This window comes from Sciurus vulgaris, assembly GCF_902686455.1.
Source record: "Sciurus vulgaris genome assembly, chromosome: 2".
NCBI lineage: Eukaryota > Metazoa > Chordata > Mammalia > Rodentia > Sciuridae > Sciurus > Sciurus vulgaris.
Window position 1 is genome coordinate 42843387 of NC_136462.1, and position 14204 is coordinate 42857590.

A 14204-nucleotide genomic window follows, 5' to 3' on the forward strand; every position below is an offset into this window, starting at 1 on the left:
TATCCAATAGCAGTTAGAATATAGTAAGCAATAAGCTTTGAAAACATAGTTTTGCTCCTAATATAAGTAACTTCATTAAATAAAGAGTTGCAAAAATTTGGGTAGACTCCTTAAGAATAATTCTCCTTTGTGTTCACTGTCTGTTCTGGACATTACAGAAGATCTCAAACTGTACCATACCTCTAAAGGTGGTAACATGTTTTACATCCTTAACAATGGTGACCTGGTTCAAAACCAGTGATGAAATGGCCATCATAATAGAGCCTCTTAGTACCTGCTTTACAGTTTACAAAGTACTACCACATAGACTAATCAGTTTAATCCTCTCAACAACCACTGTGATTAGGCAGGCCAAGAACTATTTTCATACTTTACAGAGGAGAAAACAGTGTCAAGAGAGGTAGGAACTATCCAAGGTTACAGAAAGTAAAGACTGGTACCACTAGCTTTTGCATGCTAGGAATGAAAGCCACAGGAAGATTGAGCAGGGGGAAGAGCACTGGATTTGGTGCAAGGCAAAGATGTGGACCAATAGCTTGTATTGGTTCATAAGAACAGATTGTTGCCAGCTATTTGCTAAATACAGCCATTATGAAAAAGTATATAAACTTCTAATTAAGTAAAATTTAAATAATGGTACTGTATGATAAAAAGTTATCACCTTCAAATTATTTTAATACATTTTACTATTATCCATGCTCTTGAGGTAACTTATACATATTGAGTCTGCATGGTGGAAATTCTTTGTAATGTGCTACTATACATCTCTTCCTAATGCTATATTCAGCAACTTCACTTTGGTGGGTTGAAATTGACCATGGAGGCAGTATTTATAAAATAAATAGCAAACACCGCAGATCAGATTTTGAATTAGTGCTTTTTCGATTGCCTAAATTTAAGAAAGTGACAGAGAAAATGTTTTATGCAGATTAAATTAGAAGGCCTGTTGTGTCTATAACTGTTAAATGGCGAACAGCATAAAAACATCCAATGCAGCAACAAAGTAACACACATTATTGACAAATAAATTCTGGCATACATCTTTGTTTTTACTTTAGTTTTTAATGAACATGTTAACCAATGGGCATGTAAGAACTATACTTACAGAGTTGTTGGTTAAATGTTTGCCAGCATACCACTGGATCTGCATACACTGAGCCCCTTACTGGTTCAGTGACCTTAAGTTAAGTCACTTAAGTTATTATAACCTTGGCTTCATCTTCCACAAAATGCTTCCTCCCAGATGTATTGTGAAAATTAAAATAGATCAGGTGCCCTGGAAAATATGACTAGCAATGTTGGTTGCCCTACCACTACTTACTTCCTCCTCACTGGCAGGTTTTTCATCTGAGTTTGTATTTGGATACATGCTCTCTTGAACTCTCCGTTGTAGCTTAGAGCAGAATATAGTCATTGCTTAAGGATGGGAAATGTTCTGGAACTGTGTCCTTAGGCAATTTGTCATTGTGTGAACATCATTGTGTGCACAAACCTAGATGGTGTAGGTCACTCACTCAATGTAGCATTTTGATCTCTTGATCTCTGTAATTCAGAGATGCAGTAAACAAAAGTGAGGCCATTGCCAGAGTAACACCACACTGTTTTATAGTAAACTTTTATGTATTTTTTCATGGTACTCGGGATTTAACCCAGGGGCACCCTACTATTGAACTACATCCCCAACCCCACCCCCCCTTTTTTTAATTTTGAGACAAGATCTTGTTAAGTTGCCAAGACGGCCTCATTGTAATCCTCCTGCCTGAGCCTTGACTAGCTGGTATTACAGGCATGTGCCACTGTGCCCAGTTGTTAACTTTTTTTTTTTCATAAGTAGGAATACACTTTAAAATAATGATTAAAAACATGTAGACCAGTAACATAGTTGTTTATTTTCATTATCAAGTATTATGTACTATTCCTGATTGTATATGCTATACTCTATGTAACTGGCTGTGCAGTCGGTTTACGTCAGCACCATCACAAACTGGAGTGGTACATGGCACTAGGATGCTCTCACAACCATGCCATGGTTAGATGATGGGGGTTTTCTAGCTGCATTATAATTTTGTGGTTCAACCATCAGAAATGTGGTTCATCTCCAATTGAACCATTATTGGTCTGACTATATGCCAATCTATGTGCTAGCATATACTGGCATGTCTCAAGTGGATTATAGATATGACAAGGTATTGATCCTTAAGACCTTGGAACATTAGAATGAGACTGAGCTGCTCAAGTCCTGGAATGGTCCCCATGAACTATAAGCAACCTTACCCAAGTACCCCTCTATGTCATAAAAACATGATCTTTCTATTTGTGTCAGGAAACAATGACTTAGTGCATGGATATGTGGTCCAATTATGCTCCAAGGGGTCTGAGGAGAAGTTTTGGAGGATTGGATCTGGGAAGAATTTTTCCTAATAAAAAGAGCCACATGAGAAAAAAAAAAAAAATCTTCTTTAGCTTATGTTATGTCTATATGTAAAACTGGAATTTTCAGACCATCTTGTAAAAAAACAAGGTAATGTGGAGAAGAGGAATGCAATAGACTATCTTTCACATTTTTGAGCCTTTGAGCCATCTCTGTAATTGCCTACCTTGAGAACTCATATTTAGAGGGAGGGTAAATATTTCTCATGGGTAAAACCATTTTTATTTTTGTATTTGGTTATTTTCCCCTAAAAGTACCCAAGTCCAGTTGAAGAGATGGCACATCTCTGACACCTAGTGAATGCTCAGTATTTAGGTCCTTTGCTTTTATTAAAGCTGACATAGTCAGATGTGCACTGATCTTATTCCTTAAGTATTTGAAGAATTTATTCAGTAATTAGTTTTATCTTTAATCTTTATCTTGATTCTCTCTTAAAATGGCTTTAATTGAATGATAAAAGCAATAACTAAAAAACAAAGTCATTGAGAGCTATTAGATAGTGATATAAATGTGTACTTTCTCTTAAAAAATCTAGACATCCATACCATTCAGTGAAAATGGTCACAGAATCACTTAACATTCTTCAGAATCAAATCTAGAATCAATTGATGGGAATTATAGAGAAAAGAATTCTAGTCAACTATAAAGAAAGGGAAAAGAGCTTAGCCTAGACTGTGCTAATGGGTTTGCCTTTTTTAATTCTCAAAATAACTTTGACAAGAAAATACTAGTTTTCCCCCCTATTTTGCAAATGAAGAGACTAAGGTGGTGGTGGTGTGGGGGAGTTCTTTTGCAAACAGGACCATTTAATTCAAAATCCCTATCTTTGGGATGGTCTGTATGATGTATTGTGTTCAGGGAAGAAAAGGGTACTTGGCCAGAGAGTTCGACCTTTCCCATCTGTGCTGTCCCCTTTGTGAGTGTGTTCTTCTTCATGTATTTGCATCACAAGTGACCATTTGGTTTTAAATCTAAACTCTAGTTCTTTTTATACTATTTCAAAAGAAAGACTTCAATCCTCATTTCTGTTTAAATGGCATAGTATTTATAATCCTGTATCAGAGAACTTGAGTCACCATGCCTTTTACTCATTCCATAGATGTTGAGCCTCTGGAATATGCCAGAACACAGGTCTGGGGATATTGTGGTGAAGAGGGGATGGTTTTCAAGTTTACCTGGGGTCAACATAAAGCATACAAGCTTGTTGCAGAGAGGGGTAAGTACTATAAAGGGAGTTCAGCAAAATGTGACATGGACAGGAAGGGTAAGAGAGAGAGAGAAGGACAATTTACTTCGAAGGTCTTGATCAGAGTAATTGTGTTACAGGGGTTGGCAGCGGGGCAAGCCTGAATGATAGAAGGAAGCCATCAAGTGAAATTCTGGTGGAGCATCCCTGGCAAGGGCAAAGGTCCTGGGGTAGAAGTGCCTAGGAACAGACAAAACTCTGGGATGTCTGGGACATGCTGAGAGAACCAGGGATGAGAGGTAGATAGGGGATATATAGACCTCAGTAAGGACTTTTTTTGGATTTAATTCTAAGAGTGATAGAAAACTACTAGAGGTTTTTTTGTTTTGTTTTTGCCGAGGATGACATGATCTGATTTGTGTTTTGCTATTGTTACAGTATAGAGAAGAGATTTGATTTTAGGAAAACAAAAGTAGAAGTAGAAAAATCCTTTCATGTCAATTTTATACATCATTAAAGAGAAAGTGAAATTAGTTTTCAGCTTGAAGTGATTACATTTTGGTGGTAAGAATGTAGCCTTCTGAAAGCTCTTTTTACTGGGGCTATGTTTTCATTTTTCAGGAACTATATTTGAATTCTTTGACCAGTGACTCATCAAGTAACATTTCTTGGTAAATTTAGTAAGGAATACCTTATGGAAATGGTCCGGTTTCAGTTATCCCACTTCTTGGTATATACCCAAAGGACTTAAAATCAGCATACTACAGTGATGCAGTCACATCAATATTTATAGCAGCTCAATTAACAATATCTAAACTATGGAACCAACCTAGGTGCCCTTCAACAGATAAATGGATGTAGAAAATGTGGTATCTATATACAATGGAATATTAATCAGCCTTAAAGAAAATAAAATTATGGCATTTGCTGGTAAATGGATGAAACTGGAGACAATTCCAAAAAACCAAAGGCAGAATGTTCTTTTTGGTATACAGATGCCAACACACAATGGAGTCGGGGGAATAGGAGTTCATTGGATTAGACAAAGGGGAATGAAGGAAAAAAAAAAAAAAAGAAAGAAAGAAAAAGAAAGAAAGAAAAGGTCAGTTAGATGTAGGTAAGACATAAGCCCACGTAAGTGGTTCAATTTCAGGTAAATGCCTATTGCCCTAAAAAAATTCTCCTTTTTTTCCCTCACTACTCTTTCAACATACATTTGAAAACCAAAGAGTAATGTTCTGCAGTTAATGTACATCTTGTGCTATCCAGTAGGAATGATAGATAGTTAAGACATTTACACTTTGATATGAAAGTCTTGAGATTCTTTGCAAGACAGGTTTTAATACCTGGGAAGCAAGTTGCCTTGACAAGTATTAGTGATATGGGTAAAAGAAATTTAGAAGTGATTTAGTAAAGACCTCAATAACACCAAACATGAATTCTACTTCTTCTACAACTGTATGTAGAACTGCTCTTGTTCATGCACCTGTGAAAGAAATACATATACTTTACATGTTCCTATAAATTGTGGGCTCCTAGGTGAGTAAATCAATTTAGTGGTTGTGTGTGGCCTACATTTTAAAAAGATGAAATACAGTACATCCTGGATGACAAAGGTAGGTAAATACTATTCTTGAAGTTTCAATTCCAGAAGTACATTTTGTTTATTAAGCTGAGGTATATACTTCTTACTGTGATTGCAGTCAAAAAGTTTGAAATACACTGCTTTAAAGAAACTCCCATCTGCCTAAGGTGATGTACACAAAGATCTTTTTAGAGAACTATAATAGCAAATGTTCATTAGAAGATAGAACAAAGGGAATACTATTTAGCAAAACAAATCAAATTATATCAACAGATAGTTTTCAAAAATAACAAAAGGCAATACACTTAATAATTCAGTAAAACAATTTTAAATAAACACAATTAAGTAAATACACATGTTCGGTTAAAGTACAAAAATGGTTGCAAGCCCCATTTGTTGTGTTTATTGGTGTCCCCAGCACTTTGAATGGAGCCTAGTATATAGCAGAAGCTCCATAGTAGTTTCTTAATTACTAGGAAAAAAAAAGAGAGAGAGAGAGAAACTTTCAGGAAAGGCCCCAAAGGGGGATTCAACTGTATGTGTAACTGGTGTTTCCTGGGCTTTTTAGGATCATCATCTCTGCTTTACCTTTTAGTTCTTCTTTGCTTCATATAAAGTAAATGAACTCCTCCAAAAGTTACTTTTACTAAGAAGTCAAAAGTAATCAAGGAGCAATCAAAGAGCAAAACAAAACAAAAATGAAATAAAAAGCACACATGATTCCCTTAAACTTATTCACCTCTAGGTGAGATAAGATTGGGAGCTTGGATTTCTCCAAGCTCATTCTTCACTGTAACTGGCATCCTCACCTCTGGAACTACTAGAGATAATGGTACTAGCTGCTTAATAACATCTAACATGGGGGAAATAATACTCGTTAAACAATAAAGTTATGCTAAAGTTTTATGTATGTATTAACTTCTTTAATCTGAAGGATATGGACAATAGGTCCCACGAAGTGAACTTCTCTTATAGTTTCCCTACCTGCCCTCCTGCCCTGCCCTAAATTAACCCTGCCACCAAAACTCCTCCCATGACCTGGTTTTGCCCACCAAAAGTAACTTAACTCCTCCCATGACCTGGCTCTGCTAAAACCCTATAAAACCCAGACCCTTCTGGTGGCCCACCACCATCTGCCATCCCCACTAAAGATATGCCCCTCCAGTGCTGAGTAAAGCGTGACTGGTCCATGAAGTCTGCCTCCATTTTCTTTTTCTATTTGTATTCTCTTTCATGTGCTTTCAGTATCATTTGTCTCAATTCTCTTAGCTTAGCTGGGGGTGGGAGGGTAGTATTATGCTTAAGACACTTAACTCCTACTATCTAGCATCTCAACTTTCTTGTCTGTACAATGGGCTATTAATACTTAACTCTGGATGTTGCTCAAGGTTTAAGTCAGGCAATGGCTGCGAATTAGACAAAGAGCCTGGCAAAAATGAGGCACTCAGTAAATAGAAACTATTTATTACACAGCTACATTTGGATTCTGACTTCACCTATCAGGGACCTTACTCTCAATTTTATAAACAAGTCCAGTAGATATTTTCCAGACATTCCTACAAAAATTCCAAGATAAATAATATTCTGAAGATAAAATAGGCAATTCAGAAATCATACCTCTTTATATTCTAAGTAATCTGTAGAGTTCTGTGAAGCAACCAACTATAAGCTACATAAATACTGGTGTAAATGTAACACCAGAAGTATTTACTTATTATAAATACTATGTTACATAGTCCTCTTGTGTAAGTGAACTAAAGATTATTTTATGCAGTCAGATTATTAAATTGGCATATCTATAAATAGTAAACTCTTAGGAGATTCAATTTGCCCATGAAAATTGAGTGTCTGAGAGAAATTTTAGTTCTCCCCTAAAGTCTTTTTTTTCTCTTGGTGGTGCTGGGGATTGAACCCAGGGCCTTGTACTTGCTAGGCAAGTGCTCTATCGACTTGAGCTATATCCCCAATCCCTCCCCTAAAGTCTTAAGTCTACTCTTGAGTACATGCTGGGTCTCATCACAAGTATTTTCAGTTGATCTGAACTTTCAAAACAAAGTATTGCTAATCATAAGACTAAATTCATCTAGATATAATCAGAAAATTTGGTGAACATTCTTTTAAAAATCAAACTAATCCCTAAACTGCAAAATTCTAAAGCAGGCCAGGAATTTATTAAAGTTTAGCCACTATTAAGCAAAGCTGATCTAATAATTATAGCAGTCCTTGAATCTGGTCACTTGGTTTAATTCACTAACAATTATACTGAATAATAATTTTTAAAAGTCCTACATATTTTACTGTGGAGCTCCCCAAGCAACATATCAGTATCCAATATCCAACATAATTAGTATTCAATTTGAGGACTGCCTTGAGGAAAATGAATAAAACTCTAGAAGGGTGGGCCTGTAATCCCAGCTATTCAGGAGGACAAGGCAGAAAAATCCCAAGTTTGAGGTCAAACTGGGTAATTCGCAAGACCCCCATCTTTAAAAAAAAAAAAAAAGGCTGGGATTATAACTTAGTGGTGGAGCACCCCTGGGTTCAATCCCCACTACCTATAAAACAAAAACAAAACAAAACAAAAAGTAAAATGTTTTTCTGTTTACCTATGGGCATACTATAGTCTAATAAAAAATCCTTTCAGGCTCCACAAAAGAGGATGAAATAGATACATGATGTAGATGATGTGGAGAAAATTAAATTCTTTTAGCAACTGATACTTTCAAGACATACTTAAGGTAGGGAGTAAGGTTTCAAACATACTAAATACTAAAATAACAAAAGCTCATTGCTAAAATACTACAAATAACAAAGATCATTGCTAAACAGGAATTTCAGCAAGGGTAGATGCTTGATGAGGACTGAGACAGGTTTGGGAGGAATATCTGGAATACACCTGCATGAGCTCAAGAAACCTAAAGACTGAAAGAAAATCAAGAGGGATATCAATCAATCAGTCAAGACAGACTAGAAGCTTCTTGGGGTGAAGAGTAGAGGAAAAGGAAAACACTAGGTAACAGAACAGGCAGCAGTAGATAACATTCAAGTTTTTGCAGTGGTGATGCGGAATGTAATCTGACTAGTGCTACCAAATCTTTATGTTCTACCTTTTTCACTAATTATATATGAATAAACTTTGTTCTCAAGGATGAGGACAAATGGTCAGCTGGCCTGTGGAATGCTCTTATTTACTGTATTTTCTGGTACTGGGGATTGAACCTAGAGGTGCTCTATCACTGAGTTATATCCCCAGTCCCTGCCCACCCCCTTTTTTTAAAATTTTGAGACAGGGTCTCACTAAGTTGCCAAGGCTGGCCTCAAATAAGTTTATGATCCCCTTGCCTCAGTCTACCAAGAAGCTGAGATTACAGGCATGCATCACTGCACTTGACTTGTAATGTACATTTATTAAATAACAGAATATTAAGGACTATATGGCACAGCTGTGGCTCAGGGAAGAAACACTACTGCTTGCAAGTCCCATCTCCGTAAATGGTAATTTAGGCTATGCACACAGCACTTTTTAACTTTCCAAGGTATGTGGCATAAAAGTTAAAACATTTTACTTTGCAATCCAAGGCAGCCATCCCAAAGTTATCTGTGATAATAGGCACATCAATATATTATAGCAATTTAAAAAAAGAGAAAGACTAGTTGTAGGATTTTTCTGCCACTTGAAGTTTGAAATTTCTCACCGATCATTGCTTTAAAACAATGATTACACATATTTATATTTAGAAATTTGATTTTGGTAACTTATAGAATTAATCAGAGCCAAAATACAGAAATTATATGTCTAAACCTTTTTCAATGAGAAGATGCAGAAAAATAGAATGATGTATCCAAGGTTAGCAAGCTGGTTTAGCAATAAAGCTGACAATAGGATGCAGAATTCTGGATTTGCACTCCATCCTCCTCCACATGCAATGCAGTATATGTTGCAAATGAAGTAATGGAAATCTCTAAATGATTTTTTTTTTTTTTTTTTTTAACAAACAGACAAGGTAGGGAAGATTATCATAGAATGAAGCTGAAACTTCCTTCAGTATCATCTTTTCCCTGCTTATAAAGTCTGAAGGAATTTCTCCTCTAAATCTCTATAAACTTCTAAGGACATAAAAAAAAAAAAAAAAGGGAAGGAGGAAAGAAAAGAGGAATTTTTTTTTTTTTTTTTTTTTTTGCGGTGCTGGGGATTGAACCCAGGGCCTTCTGCTTGCAAGGCACAGACTCTACCCACTGAGACTATATCCCCAGCCCAGGAAATTTTTTTTTAATCTAAGACTAACAAACAAACGAAGAACTAATTATAATTCTTGGTAAGGCCAATTCAGGTATGTGGACTGAATAAAGTAGGAAAAAAGGGCAAGAACATAAAAGGACTATAATACATACATATTTTTAAACTCAGAAGTTAAAAAGAGGTAGACTCAGTATTTATTAGCTCTAACTAGAAACTACCCATCAAGACATGACATTTAATGAATAAAACAACTGCAGGCTGTCAATTAAAAAAAAAAAAAGGCACTCTGAAAATAGGTTCATGGAAATGAAAAACAATTACTGAACTAAAATTGCAATAGAGCAATGAATAGCAGATTGGATATCACAGAAAGAACAAAATATAAATGAGTAGATCACTTCAAGGGAATTCTTCAGAACTCATCCTGTCCTCTTATGTTTCTATTCTTATGTAGGGCTCTGTTCTCATCAATGATAAGTACCACTGCTAGAGCTTTGGAGTCCATTCTTCAAAGAAAATCTTGGAGGATTTACAATGTTTTCTTCAGAAATCCTACAACTATTATCTTCTTTTTTCTTATTGTATCAACCGACATTTAAAAACTTTCAAGTGTCAACCCATTAAAAATTAGTCTTCATATGACTCATTTCCCCTCCAGTTACCTAATTCTTTCTTCCTTTTACAGTTAACTTCTTAGAAAAAAGCACTGTAATCCAAATGTCTTCTGCCCATTCTACTAAATTAAGTCCCTCCAAGTCAATGCTTAGACTCTATCTCTCTTAAAACTGCTCATAGCAGCATTCAACACAATAATCCCTCTTCAAACACTCTTCCTACTGCTTTCCAAGATGGTATATACTCCTGACTTTCCTCCTACCCCTAGCTTTTCCATCCTGTCTCCTTTGCAGATTCATCCTCATCATTCAAGCCACTGAATATTGACATTCCTCAAGTCTTACACCTAGGCCCTTTTCTCTAAGCTGCTTCCTCCCTAAGCGTTCTTTCACATTTCTGACTTTTGTCAGTAAATAGTACCAGAAACTAAGGACATCTTTGACAGTTCTCTCTACCTCACTTCCCAACAGTCCATCATAATCCAATGGATTAAATTTCCTAAATAACCTCGAATATGCCCACTTTTTCTGGTCACACTTTAGTCTCTAAGCTATCATCACTCTCACTACAGAACACCAGTTTTCTACTTTGTCTCTTCCACATACATGCTGTCACTCCAGTCATTCTCCAAACTAAGTATGAGCCTAAGTACACCTTTCAAAACACAAATTTTGTCACATCACTTCTGTATTAAAAGTTTTTAAATGGCTTTCCCACTTTTTGGGGAAAGAACTGCCCATTATAACTACCATGAAGGTCCTGAATGATCAAGCCCCTACTTTCCTTCTTCAGCCTCATCTTATTTCACACTGTTCATCTCTCCCTCACATTTTCTACTCTGATCCTAACTTTCTTACAGTACCTAGTACTCATCATGCTTCCTTCCTTAAAATACATAAATTTACATTTTTTCACCTAAAAACCTATTGCAATCAACTTTTAGTCTAGTTAATTTCTACTCAGTCTTCATAACCTCAAGCACCAGTTCTTCAGGAAAGCCTCCTTTCAATTCCTTAGGTTAATTCTCCTAGGACAGAGCATGCTGTAGACTATAGACCATCAGTAATTTGCTTAATAAACAAAACTCAAAGAAAACTCAGAGATAAATAATAAAAATTCTGTAAAAAGAAAAGAGCAATATACATACCCTGCCAAAAGACTTTCTGAAAGAGAAAACAGATTATACTGAAGGAAAGTATTTTCAAATTTAAAAAGTTAACTGGCTTAATTACTAAAAATCTATTTTTAGTTGATCACAACTACAGAAATTCAAAGAAACAAACAATATACCATAATGTAAGATTTGTGAGAGAAAATAATCATCAAAGGAAAGAATATCACATTGGTATTAGCCATCTCAACTGAAAAACTGAATCCTAAGGCAATAGAGAATAATAGAGATAATAATAGAGAATAGAGAAAGAAGCATTACACAATCAAACTATCATTTAAGTGTACATGGGGGTGCATTTTAAGACACCCAGGGACACAAAGTATATACCCGTATCCTTTTGAATTAAAAAAAAAAAAAATCAATCTAGCCAAGCAAACATCTACTGTATTAAAACCAAATTTATCATTATATGAATTTATTGATCTTTGTATAAAAATTAGAAGTAACCTAAATATTATTCTTTTTTTGGTACTAGTGATTGAACTCAGGGGCACTTGAACCACATCCCCATATCCCCAGCCCTATTTTGTCTCACCAAGTTGCTTAGGGCCTCCCTAAGTTGCTGAGGCTGGTTTGAACTTGCAATCCACTTGCCTCAGCCTCCTGAGACACTGGATTACAGGCATGTGCCATGGTACTTGGCTCTGAATTCTTAATAATATAATAATATATATAATAATACACCTAGACAAACAAAACTTCATACTAAGGATATACTCCTTTTTTGTCTTTAAAATGCAAGAAATTACCAGGAAAAGCACATATGAAACAACAGAAAATGGAAATACATTTTCATTATAAGATTAAGTTAAAAGATAGCTCTATCCAATTGTGCCATTGGGAGCACAGTTCAGTGATAGCTTGCCTAGCAAGGGCAAGGCCCTGGGTTTGATACCCAGCACTGCAAACAAACAAACAAAAAAAACGCCAATGTGTGACATTGAACAATTTCGTTACCTTAATATCTAAACTCCCTTCATTGATAAATTAGGAACCTTGTTTACTTATCAATTACTTTGTTCTAAAAAATGTGTAAGAAATTAAGTGAAAGTAAAATTCTAGGTATACCTAGGTAAACATCATTAGTAAATTAATTTTTCAGTCTAAAATAATTCCCATTTAAAAATTTATTCTAAATGCCAAGATGAAGATTATGAGACAAGATTTATTTTACTACAGAAAGACTGATTTTGAATTGAAAAAAGAAAAAAGAAGCTACAAACCAGGACTCCAAATTAGTAGCCTGAATTTGACCTTCACCCCTCTCTCCCCAGAATAACATAAAACAACATGTATCCAGAGTACCCACCACTCCTTAACTATAGCCCACTTCATCAACTTTTCTACCATGGGATGAGTCTGCAACATTTGGTAATGAGGACAATGCCTGTGATTCTAACAATAGCATACTATCTATAAGACTTTTCATCCCATTTTTGACCAATATGGGCTGCCTTAAACCAAAGTGGCAAAAATGAAATGACACCTGTAGTGGCTGAATAATGGTTCCCACAGATATCAGGTCTTAATCTGGTAAATGTTCCCTATTTGGAAAGAAGTCTTTCCAGATGTGATTCAATTAAGAATCTTGATATTGTGAGATAATCCTGGATTATCCAAAGGCCTATGAATGCAATCATGTTTCCTTAGAAGAGAGGCAAATTTTGACACCAAATGCAAATGATCAAAGAAAAAGAGAATTTTGAAGATGCTGGTCTGAAGGCTGGAGTATGTAGTTAAAAGACAAGGAATGATTATACCCAGAAGGTGAAAGAATGCAAGGAAGAGATTCTCCCCTAAGCTTCTGGAATGAGCATATTCCTGCTTACGACCTGACTATGGTCCAGTGAAACTGATTTTTGGACTTGTGATCTCCAAAACCATAAGAGAAGACAGTTAAATGTGTATTGACCTAGGTCTCCCAAATTTGTGGTAATTGTTGTATAGCAAACATGGCAACTAACAACATCCCTTCGTCAAGTCCTCCTTCTAGGAAAGAAAATATCACAGGTGAAGATGGAAATCTATAATAAATTCAATTAAGTATCAAGAGAAAAAAAAAATCAATGGAGACAGTTTCTTCTTATAACAAGCTAACAGGATTGCTCTCTATTATCTCTCTTAAAAAACTGAGTATTATAACTGAAATGGTACTTCTATAAGTTAGCCTGTCAGTTTATTTATTTATTCATTTATTTAATGTATTAAACATGCAGTTTATTCAAAGATATAAAAAAAAGCTATCAAAAATTCTATGTGGGGTGGGGCACAGTGGCACACAAGACTGCCAGTTTAAATTCCAAGGGGGAAGATATGAATGGTATCCAGGTATCCTGAAGAGTCAAGAAGTATCTAGTCATGGCATTTTGGGGTAAACAAGAGAAAACTGCCATCATTTAAACCGAAAACAGAAACAAAATTTATGGAACCCAAACAAACAGGTTCTGAAATAGAAATTAAATTATTAACTTTTAGAGAGTACTCAAAACATTTCCATCTGAAAGATTCAGCCTACAGAAAAACTAACAGATAAGAAAATTAAGGAAAAAGTGGTTTGTGAAATGAGATGAAAAATAAGAAACTGTATAAAGTATTAACAAAGCTAAGAAAAGAAATTTAAGAGATTAAAAAATCATTTCAATATTTCAAATGGCATGAGAAGCAATAGTGAGGAATGATGATCTGACAGCACACAATCCACAAGGGGTAAAAACAAATGAGAAATCATCTGGTATGCAAATAAGCATAAAGAAACAAAAGGAGTAGACTGGAGAAAAGACACAAAAAATGAAGATCCAACACCTTAATTAGTACATTATAAAAAGAAAATTAAACAATTCAAAGGAATTAAATTCCTAAGAAATTAATCCTAAAGATATAAATCTGAAGACTCAAAGGAGTCATCAATAAACAAATGAATTAGAAAAAGACCAACATCAATAAATTGGTAAAAAAAAAAAATAAATAAATAAA

At 35.3% G+C, this 14204-nt stretch overlaps 1 long non-coding RNA gene across 1 annotated transcript in view; it reads left to right on the forward strand.

The window, feature by feature from the left end:
• Nucleotides 1-6135: 6135 nt before the first annotated feature.
• LOC306653063 overlaps nt 6136-14204 on the forward strand; it is a 287321-nt gene continuing 279252 nt past the window's right edge. Inside the window, exon 1 of the long non-coding RNA XR_013761629.1 lies at nt 6136-6649. This is a non-coding gene — a long non-coding RNA (uncharacterized lncRNA). The remainder of the gene's footprint in view (nt 6650-14204) is intronic.